The 12,958-nt window shown below is 44.5% G+C and overlaps 1 pseudogene; it reads right to left on the reverse strand.

Moving 5' to 3' along the window:
* Positions 1–10,739: 10,739 nt before the first annotated feature.
* LOC113614412 (serine/threonine-protein kinase pim-1 pseudogene) lies at positions 10,740–11,794 on the reverse strand (annotated as a pseudogene).
* Positions 11,795–12,958: the final 1,164 nt, after the last annotated feature.

Raw genomic sequence — 12,958 nt, forward strand, 5'->3', positions numbered from 1 at the left:
TGGCTGTCCAGTGGTTAGGACTTCGTGCTTTCCCTGCTGAGGGCCCAGGTTCGATTCCTGGTCAGGGAACTAAGATCCCACAAGCTTCACAGTGCAGCCAAACACACACACACACACACACACACACACACACACACACACACACGCACACCCCGCACCCCCAGGCTTCTGCTGGAGGCCGTTTTTCTTCACATGAATTGAGTTAATTCTTTTTCCTTTTTTCTCTAAGGCAGGGTTCTCTAACCTTGGCACTATGGACATTTTGGGTGGTATAATCTTTGTTACGGTGACTGTCCTGTGTGTTGTAGGATATTTAGCAGTATTTCTGACTGCTAGGATGCCTGTAGCAACCTCCAGTTGTGACAACTAAAAATGTCTCCATACACAGGCATTTCATTTCATTTAATACTTAACGTTTAGTTGAGAGCCGGTGTGCACCAGAGAACAGGGGTCAGTCAGACAGAGGTGGTTTCTGTTCTCATGGAACCTACATTCTCGTGGCGGGGTTGGGGCATGACAGGGGGAGGAAGTGCACACAGCAGACAGACAAGCCAGTATCGGGATTGAAGAATGCAATTCTCCTTCTGTAAGTTAGGCCTCATGGAGATTCTGATGTTAATATGACTTATGGAAAGAATTTAGCTTCCATGTTCTGCAACCATTCAGAAAACAGAATGGCAAACAGAATGAACTTTACGTTCTCTCCCCATCCTTTTTACAGAAGACACTGTTATTTGGTAATCTCGCAAACTGATCAGAGATGCTCTTGTGAGCCTTGAATACAAAACTCCCATTTGTTAGCCTCTTGAATTCTTCAGGAAACAAACCTTGAATATATGCCCATCACAAACCACAAAAATTTCAAAACGTTTCCTAGGTTTCCTAAGGAAGGTTGTTTATTTGTAAACCACGTAAGCCTGTCTCTAATTCTTCCCCTTGCAGCCTCTCTTGTCTGGCCCAGCTTTTCATCCTGCTGTTCCACTGGAACTTCTTATCCAGGCCAAGGGTAGGATACCTCTTACCAGGGCTGAGTGCCCTCCTCAGCCTGCCTGCACCTTTCCTCTCAGTTGCCCACTCCCTCCTTGATTGATTTTCTTTACTCTGGCTTCCAGGACACTGCAGCCTCCTGGCTTTCTTCCAGCCACACTGGCCTCCTGTCCTGTCTCCTTTGCAGGCTCCTTTTCTTGGTGTTAGTGTCTCCTGGGCCTCTTCTCTCTCCATAGGCACTCGCTCTTGCTGACCTCATGGCTATAACGCAGTGTACAAGCTGGCCACTTCCAGATGTGTCCTCCCTGACCTCCAGACGTGTATACGCTGCTTCTCTTCTAGATCTCCGCTGCAACGACTGAAAGGCATTTTGCAAAGGTGAGCTCTCCTCCACAGCCTTCTCTATCTCCACGGGGGTCGCTGGCTTTTCCTTTACAATAGAGTCAGACTCCATCACCTTCACATGGATTGTTGCAGTAGTCTCTTAAGTGGTCTTTCAGATTCTAACCACCACTCTCCCCCCGCCCCTACCCCCCACCACCACAAGCATCAGTGTTTAGTGTAGCTGCCAAAGACATCTTTCTGAAACACATTTGACATAGCGTGTTACTCTGAGGTTTCCCTAATCAGTAAAATCCCAAGTCCCTGGCAGTGACCTCCAGGGCTCTAGAAGATCAGCTCCCACCCACCTCACCTCTTTCTGCTCCTTCACTTTCTCTGTTTCAGTCACATTGTTGTTTCTGGACTCTGAGACACGTCCCCACCTCAGGACCTTGCACCCCTGTTCCCTCAGCCTGGAATGATCAATTCCTAGGTAACTTTACCTCCTTCAAGTCTTTATTCATGTCTCTTTCTCAGTGAGGCCTCCTCCCCACTCAGCCCCTTCTATCTCCCTTACCTTAGGGGTTCAGAATATGTCATCTCAAAATATGTCACTTTGGCATATTGGTTATTTTGAACTACAGTTACTTGAGAAACATCCACTACAAGAAGTAAACTCTTGGAACTTCCCTGACAGTCTAGTGGTTAAGACTGCGCTTCCACTGCAGGGGGCACGGGTTCGAACCCTGGTCGGGGAACTAAGATCCCACATACCCTGCAGCATGGCCAAAGCAAAACAAAAACAAAAAATCCCAAACAACAACAACAACAAAACCCTACCACTCATAAAAGTCACTTAAGAAACAAAAAAACAGAAGTAAACTCTTACCCTCCTTTTTCCCTGAGAAAGCAAGAGATAAATCTGCCACGTGAAAGGCACCCTCCCCAGTGAAACTGAGCAGGACCCGGCAGGGTCTCCTGGGTACAAAAGCCCCTCTATGTCTCTGTTTCTTGTTTGTTTGTAGAAAAGGGCTTTAATCTCCTAGGCCTTCTCTGAGTTCCAAAGAGCAGGCACAAGCAGTTACTAATTAGAGGAGTGAGGGAATGCAGACACAAAGGAAAAGCAGTCAAGAAACAATACTGCAGAGATAAAGAGTCCTGCTTCCTCCTCAAGTGCTATACATAGCAATCTGCTGCATATCTTTGAGTTGTTCAGCAGGAACTAAGACCCCACTCAGGTGAAGGATGGTGACTACAAGCTGACCACAAGCACAGACTGGTTGGAACCAGAAGGTTGATGATTAAGTTTCCTGGAGCACCACCTGGTTGTCTCACCACCAAACAATCAGAAGAAAGTCATGTACCCTGCAACCCTCACCCCAATTGTTGCCTTTAAAAGCCTTTCCCTGAAAACCATCTGGGAGTTTTGGGTCTTTTGAGCATGAGCTGCCCATTCCTCTTACTTGGGCCCTGAAATAAATGCTGTACTTTCTTCACCACAGCCTGGTGTCAGTAGACTGGCTTTGCAGCATGGTGGGTGAGTGGACCCAGGTTTGGTCTGGTAACACCAGGAGGGTAGAAGACATCCTTATCACCAGACAGGGAATTTAGGGCCAAGAAGGCTGTATAAACAAACCTTGTGTCGGGGAGGAAAAATAATATCCCTCTATCCTTTTAGGTTCTTGGTTGACACCCGTCTGTAATAAAAGATAGTAAACAGGAGACAAATAGAAGTTTAATAACATGTATACCTTGTGCATACATGGGAGATACCCAGGAATACTGAGTAACTCCCCCAAGTGGCCCAAGCCACCACCTTAAATACCATCCAGCCAAGGACAAAAGATGTTTGGGAGTGGGAGAGCTGGTTATGGGAGGCTACAGGCAAAGCACAGTTGACAAGAGTGTGGTTGTTACACAGATTTAGGTCTTTGCCTTCTGCATTGGTAACACTTTATCAAGATGTAGAGTCATCCACCTCTTTTTGGCACAGAGAGGGAGATACCCTTACAAATAGAGATTTCATTTATAAATGTAAATGTTTCTTACAAAAGGGTAGCTTCCTGCTTGATCACTTCTTCACAAGTCATCTTTTTATGGGGCTCCCATGCATACAAAATTAAATTTGTTTTTCTCCTGTTAATCTGTCTTATATCCATTTTATTATTAAACCAGCCAAAGAGACTAGGAGGGAAGAAGGGAAGATTTTTCTGCCTCTACACCCTGTTTGTTTTTTTCCCATTGCACTTCCCACCTTCCATATTATATAATTTACTTATTTACGTTGTTTTTCTCTTCCCTGACTGGAATGTAACATCCCAATTTCAGATGTAGCAAAGATTTAAAAGTAAAAAATTACAGCCATTATCCTGCATGATACACAAGTGCACAAAGACATGTAAAATCATGGCAGTAATGTTTATAATAGTGAAAAATGGGAGAGGGAAATATCTCAATATGATAAAGGGATTTCATAATACATACACTGAAATGGTTTCAGGTGATTAAATATATATATACAAATACACATATACTGATATAGAAGTTGGCTGGTACCATATATAAAATTAAGAATAAACCTACCAGTATGGGAAACATATTTACCATGCAAGAGTAAAATATTCCTATTTAAGATTTTCATTTTGAAAAGAAATAATGCAACAGAAAACAGACAAAGTTAGTAGGAAACGTCAGATATGTTCCCATTTACTTCAGAATTAAGACAAAAATGTCCACACATTATTCTGGAGGTTCCAACAAAATATTCAGATAAGAAAAAGAACATGGGTCTTTATAGATTGAAAAGGTAATGAAAATTACCTTTACTTGCAGATAATATGAAAATTACCTTTACTTGCAGAAAACTCCAAAGATCCTGCTAGAAAAGCTTTTATTAAAAAATACAGAAATAAAAGCATTCAGTAAGGTGTCTGGGTGAAAACTCAATATGTAAATATCCGTTGCTTCATACAAGCAACTACCAGTTAGAAGATACAGTTCAAGAAAAAGCCCCATCTATAATAACAACAAAAAAGATTAAATCTTTTTGAAGACAACTTAAGAACATTACTGAAAGTTACAAAAGAAGACTTGAAAGGCGTGGCATGTCCTCAGGTAGAGACTTGACACCAGAAACATGGTGATTCCTCCTCAGTCCATCTATGAGAGGACTAATGCTATAGGATATTGGGCCCATTATTATAATAACAGTAACAAACAATGAGATACTGTCCATGAATAGTCAGATCAAAGAAACGACATAGGAAATAAAGACATAGACCAAAGCATATATGGGAATTTAGTACTTAAAGGTGACACTTAAAATCACAGAGAAGTGAGCTCAATAAGTAGATGGTATTAAGACCAAGGAAAAAACTTAGGTTATTAGCTCTACCTTACAGTTTGTAACTTCTGAATCAGCTGATTCAAAGATTTCATAGTTTAAAATGAAACTATTAAAGTATTAGAAATAAACAATGGGGTATGTTTTCAAAATCATCTCAGAGAGGGGAGCTCTAAGAGTTTCTAGGATTGGCATAGAAGCCATAAGTGGAAAGCCTGATATATTTAACTACATAAAAATTAAAGTTTCCCCTTGGGAAAAACTGTTGTAAGATGAACATGACAAAAGTTATAGGACAAATAAACTGGGTAAAAAATATTTACACTTCAAGTCACAGGCTGAGAGTGTGATTTATAATAAGAAATATATATTTGACACAGAGCTCCTAAAACCCTTGAAATTTCCTACGTTTAACAGCAATGGGAGCATCTTTTCTTATAATATTTGGTCTGTTGTCATCATTTCTCGAATAGCTCCAAAGCCAACCGCAGCTGAACTGAGTTTCATGAGGTGACTTTTGGAAAGGCCCTAAGGATTGGGGTTTGCTGCCTGGGAAACCAACCGAGTGATCAGAGGGCTGGAACTTACAGTCCCCTCTCTACCAGCCTCCAGAAAGGGGAGGGGAGCGAGGCTGAAGGTTGACTCAGTCACCAGTGGCCAATGATTTACTCATTTGTGCCTTTGTAAGGATGCCTCCCTAAAAACCCCAAAAGATGGGGCCCAGGTGTTCTTGATGAGCACTTGGAGATGGGGAGAGGGTGCTGTGCTCGGGGGGCGGGGGCAGTGGGGGGCAGGTCCATGCCCCTTCCCACACACCTCGCCTTATGCATCCTTTCCATCTGGCTGTTCCTGAGTTATTAGAAGAAACCGGCAATGTAGTCAGTGGAATGTTTTCCTGAGTTCTGTGAGCTGCTCTAGGAAATTAAAGGAAACCAAGGAGGGGCTGTGGGAAGCACAGGCGACGACGCGGGCTCGTGCCGGCTCCCCAGGCATGTGGGGTGGGTGGGACCGGCAGTTTTGTGGGACTGAACCCCTAAGCCTGTGGGAGCTGATGCTGTCTACAGGTGCGTGGTTGCAGAATCACAAATTGTGGGACCCCCAGCTGACCTGGCAGGACTGTTTGATGTGTGAGAGGAGAGCAGACACACAGGCTGGGGGGTGCTCCTTACACAGACTAAGGGCAGAATTCTCTAATATAAAAAGAGCAACTGCCACCGAAAGGGCCAAGCACAGGAACAGAGTTCACAGAAAAGAAAACACAAATGCTTCATAAGCCTTTGAAAAGATGATAAGTCTCAGTCATAAAAAAAATGAGAACTCACCTGCAATGAGATAGCAAACCAGACGTGAGAACGTGTTAACTGCTCCGTGAGTGAGGGTGTGGGAAGCAAGCGCACTGGTGTCCCACTGGGACCTGTAAACTGTGGAAGGCAAATTTAGAAATATCTGTCAAAATCACAACTTCATATGTCCTTTGACCCAGCAACACTGCTTCCAGGAACTTATCCTGGGGATATACTCCCACCAATTCGAAAGCATTAATTGCATGATTATTTGTTTTAACCAAAATCAGAATACAAATTAAATGTCCATCAGGAGAGGATTGGTTAAATAGCACCGTCAAAAAGAATGAGGCAACCTTCTATTTACTGAGAAAAAATAATCTCCATATATGTTTTCGAGTAAAAACAGGGTACAGACTAGCTAGTATGCTACTGTTTGTGTAAAAAGAAGATAAGTGTACATTTTCCTTATACATGCAGTTCCTTATATATCCATTGACTCTCTCTAAAACTGTAAAAACTAGTATCCTTTGTTGCCTCTGAGAAGGGGAATTAGGTGGAAGTGAGACTTCATTGTATATCCCTTTCTACCTTTTGAATTTTGAATCTTGATTTTTATACCTATCCAAATATTAAATTTCAGATTTAAAAAAGCAAAGCAAAGAAAAATAAGCAAAAGATAAATACATGCAGCTTGTAGATGATACATAGTGGTCAAAACTATAGGCACACCTCAGAGATGTTGCAGGTTCCATTCCAGACACCACAGTCAAGTGAATATCACAATAAAGCGAGTCACATGAATGTTTTGGTTTCCCAGTGCAAATAAAAGTTATGTTTACACTGTAGTCTATCAAATGTGCAATAGCGCTGTATCTAACAAAACAATGTACATACCTTAATTAAACAATACCTTATTACTAGAAAGTGCTAACCATCACCTGAGCCTTCAACAAGCTGTAACCTTTTTGAAATCGTAACATTGTGAGAACTACCCAAATGTGACACAGAGACAAGAAGTGAGAAAATACTGATGGAAAAATGATGATGAGTTACTCAAGGCAGGGTTGCCACAAACCTTCAATTTGTACCAAACACAGTATATTTGAAGAGTAATAAACCAGTAGCTCTCACTAGAAAGAGGTGACTCTGGAGTGGGAGACTGAAAGGTGGGGGCTGAACAAGGGATTTGGGGCTCTTTATTCTATTTCTGTATTAGTTAATATTTTTACAGTGACTAGGTATTATTTTCTAATTAATAAAGAAATGTTCAACATATATTAAATTTTAAAATGTAAGTTACAACCCAGCCCAGTTAATAAACCACCTTTTAAGTAATAACATGTGCCATATATACAAAGAAAATCTGGTGTCTGCAAGAGAGGAGGGTGGGTGGATTGAACATACAGACTTACTACTCTCCTCCTTAGAGCCCTAGAATGATAATAAAGAAAAAGTTAAGGCATAAACTCACAATGACCAAATAAAAGGAAAGGAAATGCCTTTTAGAAACGTGGAGATTGTAAAACAGGTGGAAGAACACTTCCAGAGTGTGGCCAGCCTGCGCGGAGGACAGTCTCTGAGATTAAGGTCCTTAGCAAGCCATGATGTAAATCAACATCTGTCAGCAAGTGTGAAGATGAGCTGACGTTTTCACAGCAAGACTTCTCAGCAGAGGATGTGGTGTGTTGGTTTGCATTCCCCTGCAAGCTCCTTATCTCTTGGGGGGCCAATAACAAATAGTACAAGGATGGCCACTGGGGTAACTCAAGGCTGTGTTAACTGTCTCTTCTCTGATTCTCTCTTGACCTCACATTTCTAGCTCACTTGGCTTCCACTGCTCCACAGAGACTGCTGTTGTCAAGGTGACTAGAGGCCTCCGTGTCTCTGAGATGGTTCTTACCTTTTATTTTCCTAGATGTCAGCAGATTTGGAGTTTATCATGCCCTCCTTGATGTACTTTCTTTACTTGGTTTCCAAGTCAAAAATCTTTTTTTTCTTTTTCAATGTTTCAAATTTGATATATTTGTTTCATTGATTACATCAAAAATTCCACAGAAGTCCATACTGTGGGCCAAGTGTTTCATAAAAATTTCTTGGAGAACCATCTTATTTGGACAGACTGTTTATTGACATTTGATAAATTATGGGTAATCTATCATTGAAGGGATTTCTTTTAAACATTCATTGATCTGCAGGTCACCACAGTCTTGGGGTTTCTTTCTACCTTACTGGTGGAATTCTCAGTCTCCTTTGCTCTTTCCTCTTTTCCTACCCCCACTTTTAACATTTAAATACGGTAAAATTCACTGTTGGTATGCAGCTTTATGACTTGAAAATGTACGTGTAAAATTGTATAACCAATACCACAACAGTAGTAGGTTGGGACTTTGGGGAGGTTGAGATGAGGTGAATGTCTTTTGGGAAAGGGCCAGATGTGACTCTCTGGGAGCCAGAGGATGGGTTGTGGTGGACAAGATAATGCCCCCCTGCCAAGATTTTCATGTCTTTATCCCAAGAACCCATAAACTTATTCCCTCACATGGCAAAAGGGACTTTGCAGGTGTGATTAAATTAAGCGTCATGAAAGATGGAGGTGCCCGTGGGCCCAACGTAATCACAAGTGTCCTTATAAGGAAAAGAGGAAAGCAGGAGAGTCAGTGAAGGTATGACAAAGGAAGTTGACGATTAGAAGATGCTATACTGATGGCCTGGAAGACTGAGGAAGGGGCCTTGAGCCAAGGAATGTGGGCTGCCTCTGGAAGCTTGTGAAGGCAAGAAGGAAGTAATCCATTTCTTTCCTGGAGCCCCCAGAAGGAATGCAGCCCTGCCAACACCTTGATTTTAGGACTGTTTACCATCTTTACTGTAAGATGGTAAATTTGTGTTGTCTTAAGCCACAAATGTTTTGTAATTTGTTATAGCAGCTTATAGGAAACTCTTAAAACAATGAAGAGAAAGAACAGTGTCAGCAGCCCTTTTCCCCAAAATACCCTAGTTCTACATTCCCCTTATACTCAGACCTTACCCCCACTCTTAACTGTGGGCAAGGATACATCTGTTCCACATCTCCATAGTTTTATCTTTTCCAAAATGTCATATAAATGGAATCCTACAGTACGTAGCCTTTTGAGTCTGTCTTCTTTTGCTTAGCGTAATACATTTGATATCCATCCATGTCCTGAGTGCCAGTAGTTCATTGGCACTCATTACTGAATAGTATTCCAGGAATGTACCACAGTTTGCTTATCCATCTCCCAGTTGAGTGACTTTTGGGTTGCTTCCCAAAAGGAGGTGATTGGGGTGATTATGAATAAACCTGCTGTAAACATTTGTGTAAAGATTTTTGTGTGAACTTCCCTGAAATGAAACTTGCATTTCATTTGGGTAAATACCTAGGAGTGGGATTGCTGAGTCATATGGTCTAACTTTATTTATTTTAAGACAAAAGGTTTTTATTCAAAAAACACCAAGTATATAAAAAAAAAAAAGATCTCTTTTATTCCCCTGTACAGTATTTCACGCCGATAAAACCAGAAGACCACATGCTGCTCAAAACACAGCCCCAGAGAGGATGCGGAACGTACACCATCCAGAACTGCTTTTCATATATCCACCCTATGTACAGAAGTCAGCTACGCCCCTCCCCCATCACCCACGAAGCCCATACCCACTTGGGAAACCAGGCCAGGGGGCCCGCAGCAGTCAGGGAGCTGCAGCAGCTGTCCCACCTGAGTCCTGTCACCCTATGAAGGAGCAGAGCAAGCGCTGAAGCCCTCCCCAAAAGGTCCTCAAGTCAGAGGAGGAAAGAAGAAAAGAAAACTATGGTGGCAGCCATGAAAGCTTGAAGCAGGAAGGGAACCAATTAAATAAATACATAAATACATAACATTGACCTCCAGGTTAAAATGCGCATCTTTCAAAAAAAGCCAAAACAAAACAAAACAAACCAGGTAAAATAACTTAAAGGCAAAATTAAAAAAGAATTAGATCAACTACAATGCTTTTGTACACTACCATGCCAACTGTACACACATTTACAGTTTTGTTGTTGTTGTTTTTTTGGATGTGCGTTGCTTGTGCATTTTGTGTGTGTGTGTGTGAGGTCTTGTCTTAGAAACAGTTAAGTAAAAACCAAAAAGGGAAGACCAGTTCACCTGGGAGTTTTACTAAAGGAGGTGAAAAAAGAGCAGGTGGCTCAGCATTTGGCCCTGTAGCCTCTTCCATGGCACCTTTCATATGAAGGACGGGGGTGAAGGGGTGGGGGAGAAAGAGAGGGAACCAAACCCAGGCAGATTTTTGGAGAAGCAACAGGTAAAAGACGCAAGTTCAAGTATTTTTCCCAGCATAGCCATAGTCCCCATAGAAGGCACTCAGAAGAGTCGGAAGAGGTGGCAGGGACTTAAAATGGTGCTAGTCCTATCCCACCCCACCCCGATTTCCCCCTACCTGACACATCGCGCATTCAGCAGAACTCTTGATGAAGGGAACAGTTCCATGGCAGGATTCTGACACACGCCCAGCCCCCCGCCCCCAGGGATTTTGCAGAGTCCAGCGATGCTGGACTCCATGAGAAGGAGAGCATCTGTGGGAGGAGTCGCGGCCTAAGGCGGCTGGAGTGGAGTCTCTTCCTGCCTTTGGGAGGCAGCCTCCAGGGCCTGGGGTCTGGAATGAGTTGTAAATGTTGTTCCTGTATCAAGCACTGTCCTGCTTGGAGAGAAGTGTCACTGGTACTTGGGATGCTGGGAACAGATACTTCCCCTCCCGTGAGCATCTGACAGAGAGGGGAAAACCTTCCGGAAAAGCTATTTGCTGGGCCCTGGTGACAGGCTGTGGAGATGGATCTCAGCAGTTTCCTGGGGCAGGAGGACATCTTGCATCCACGGATGGTTCTGGATTTCTTCGAAGGATGGCTGATCTAATGGTCTCAGGGCCAAGCAGAATCTAATGAGATGCTGTCACCCTGAAGAGAGCCTCTGCCTGCAGAAAACTTGGTCCCAGTGATCTCTTCATTATGCTCAAAAGGAATATCTCCATAGACCATATCCTACAGCAGGATCCCCAGAGACCAGATGGCCGCCGACCTGCCATGGTAGCCATGGCGGCGGATCCACTCTGGAGGACTGTACACTCGGGTCCCATCGAAGTCCGTGTAGACGGCGTCCTTGACCCGAAGTCGATGAGCTTGAGCTCGCAGTGATTGAGGCGGATAATGATGTTCTGGTCCTTGATGTCACGGTGCCTCCAGGACCTGCCAGAAAAAGCTGCGGGCCAGCTCCTCCTGCAGGGCCCCACTTTCCGTGATCAAGTCGAAGAGGTCTTGCTCCATCTCGGGCCTCTCCAGGGTCAGGACGAAACTGTCGGGCCTCTTGAGCCAGTCCAGGAGCCTAATGATGCCGGAGAAGCCCGAGCTCACCTTCTTCAGCAGAACCACTTCCACAGACACTCGGGTGCCATTAGGCAGCTCTCCGCAGTCAGAGATCCGGTCCTTCTCCAAGTGCTTGTTGGTCACCGGCAAGTTGTCGGCGACACAGATGCCTGAGTGGTGGGCCCACCTGGTACTGCGACTCCAGGGGCTCCTCCTTGCCGGGTGCCAGCTTGGTGCCGTGAAGGTCGTGGCAGGGCGCGACGCGCAGGTGGGCAAGCAAGTTGATTTTGGAGAAGGGCATCCCAACCTCCAGGGTGTCGGCGCAGGGACTGTGTCTGGAGGAGCTGCAGCAGGACCTGGGGCTGGGGTTGTGCCGGTGGCTGTGCCTACAGCTGGGGCTGAGGCTGCAGGTGGCGCAAAAGGCCGAAGGCAAGTCGGAGGACTCCTGGGGGCGCTGCCGGGCTGGGGGCTGACAGACAAACTGGCGGGGTCAGGCAGCTCCAAGGGCAGCGGGGCGGGCGGCTCCTGGGGTGCGTGCAGCAACGCCCCGGCACAGGGAGCTTGTAGCTGCTGCTACCGCAGCCGGTGCCGCTTCCTCCGCCACAGCGGCCCTGGTCTAACTTTGAAAGAAGCTGACAAACTATTTTTCAAAGTAACTGTGCCATTTTGCACTCCTACCAGCAACTTGAGTTCCAGCCTCGGCCTACTGGCCAGAGCTTGACATTGTCACTCTTTAAAAGTTTTATCTGTTGTAATAGGTGTGTAGTAGTATCTTTGTTTTAAATTTGCATTTCACTGATGGCTAGGATTTTGAGCATCTTTCATGCACTTATTTGCCATCTCTTTATCTTCTTTGATGAAATGTCCGTTCTAGTCATTTGTCCATTTTAAAAACTGGGTTGTTTGCTTTCTTGTTGATTTTTAAGAGGCTTTTAATATATTTGGATGTGCCCCAGGCATGAGCCACTCAGGAGCTGTCTGGGACTTCCTGTGGGTTTACATTGCAGCTCATTTCTCAAAGCAGCTAGAGGTGGGCCTGGAGCTATGCACAGAGTTAGGGAATTCCCTTCTCCAGGTCCCACCTGCTTCCCCCACACTCCCTGACTTTCTTTTCCTATTACATGTGGACAAAATGATGGCGTTTTCCTGCAAACTTAGCCTCCCATGCTATTGCGCAGTTCTGAGCAATCGGGCCTTCCCTGAGGACAAAGTGGCAAAAGAGAAAAAATAACAGGAGAATCCATCCCCCCAACACACACACAGTCTTTGTAAGAAGTGGTCTCTTTCCCCCGTTTCTGTAGCCCGGGAGTGCAGTTTCCCTGCTGGGTCGTGAACTGGTCTCAGGCAGAGCAAGGCGAGAACTCACACTCTCCATGTGCCCTTTCCCTGTCCTCTCACTAGAAGGGTCTTTCTCCAAGGGTTTGCCATCTTCGATTCACCATCCCACTCTTGGGTCAAAGCTGAGAGTAAAGGAGGGAAACCCCAGGAAACTCACTGCCACCTTACAGCTTGCTCTACAAGTTTTACCTTCCCTCCCCAGTCCGCCTGCCCTTAATTACTTTTCAGACTCCTCAGGTAACTGCTTTTTGTATTTTGTCCAGGTTTCAGTTGAAATTGATGCAGGAGATAGATGGGCTCCAGGCTAGGCATTTACAG

The sequence above is a fragment of the Aethalodelphis obliquidens genome, unplaced genomic scaffold (genome assembly GCF_003676395.1).
Source record: "Aethalodelphis obliquidens isolate GAN/ISIS:26980383/991018 unplaced genomic scaffold, ASM367639v1 scaffold95, whole genome shotgun sequence".
In the NCBI taxonomy this organism is placed as follows: domain Eukaryota; kingdom Metazoa; phylum Chordata; class Mammalia; order Artiodactyla; family Delphinidae; genus Aethalodelphis; species Aethalodelphis obliquidens.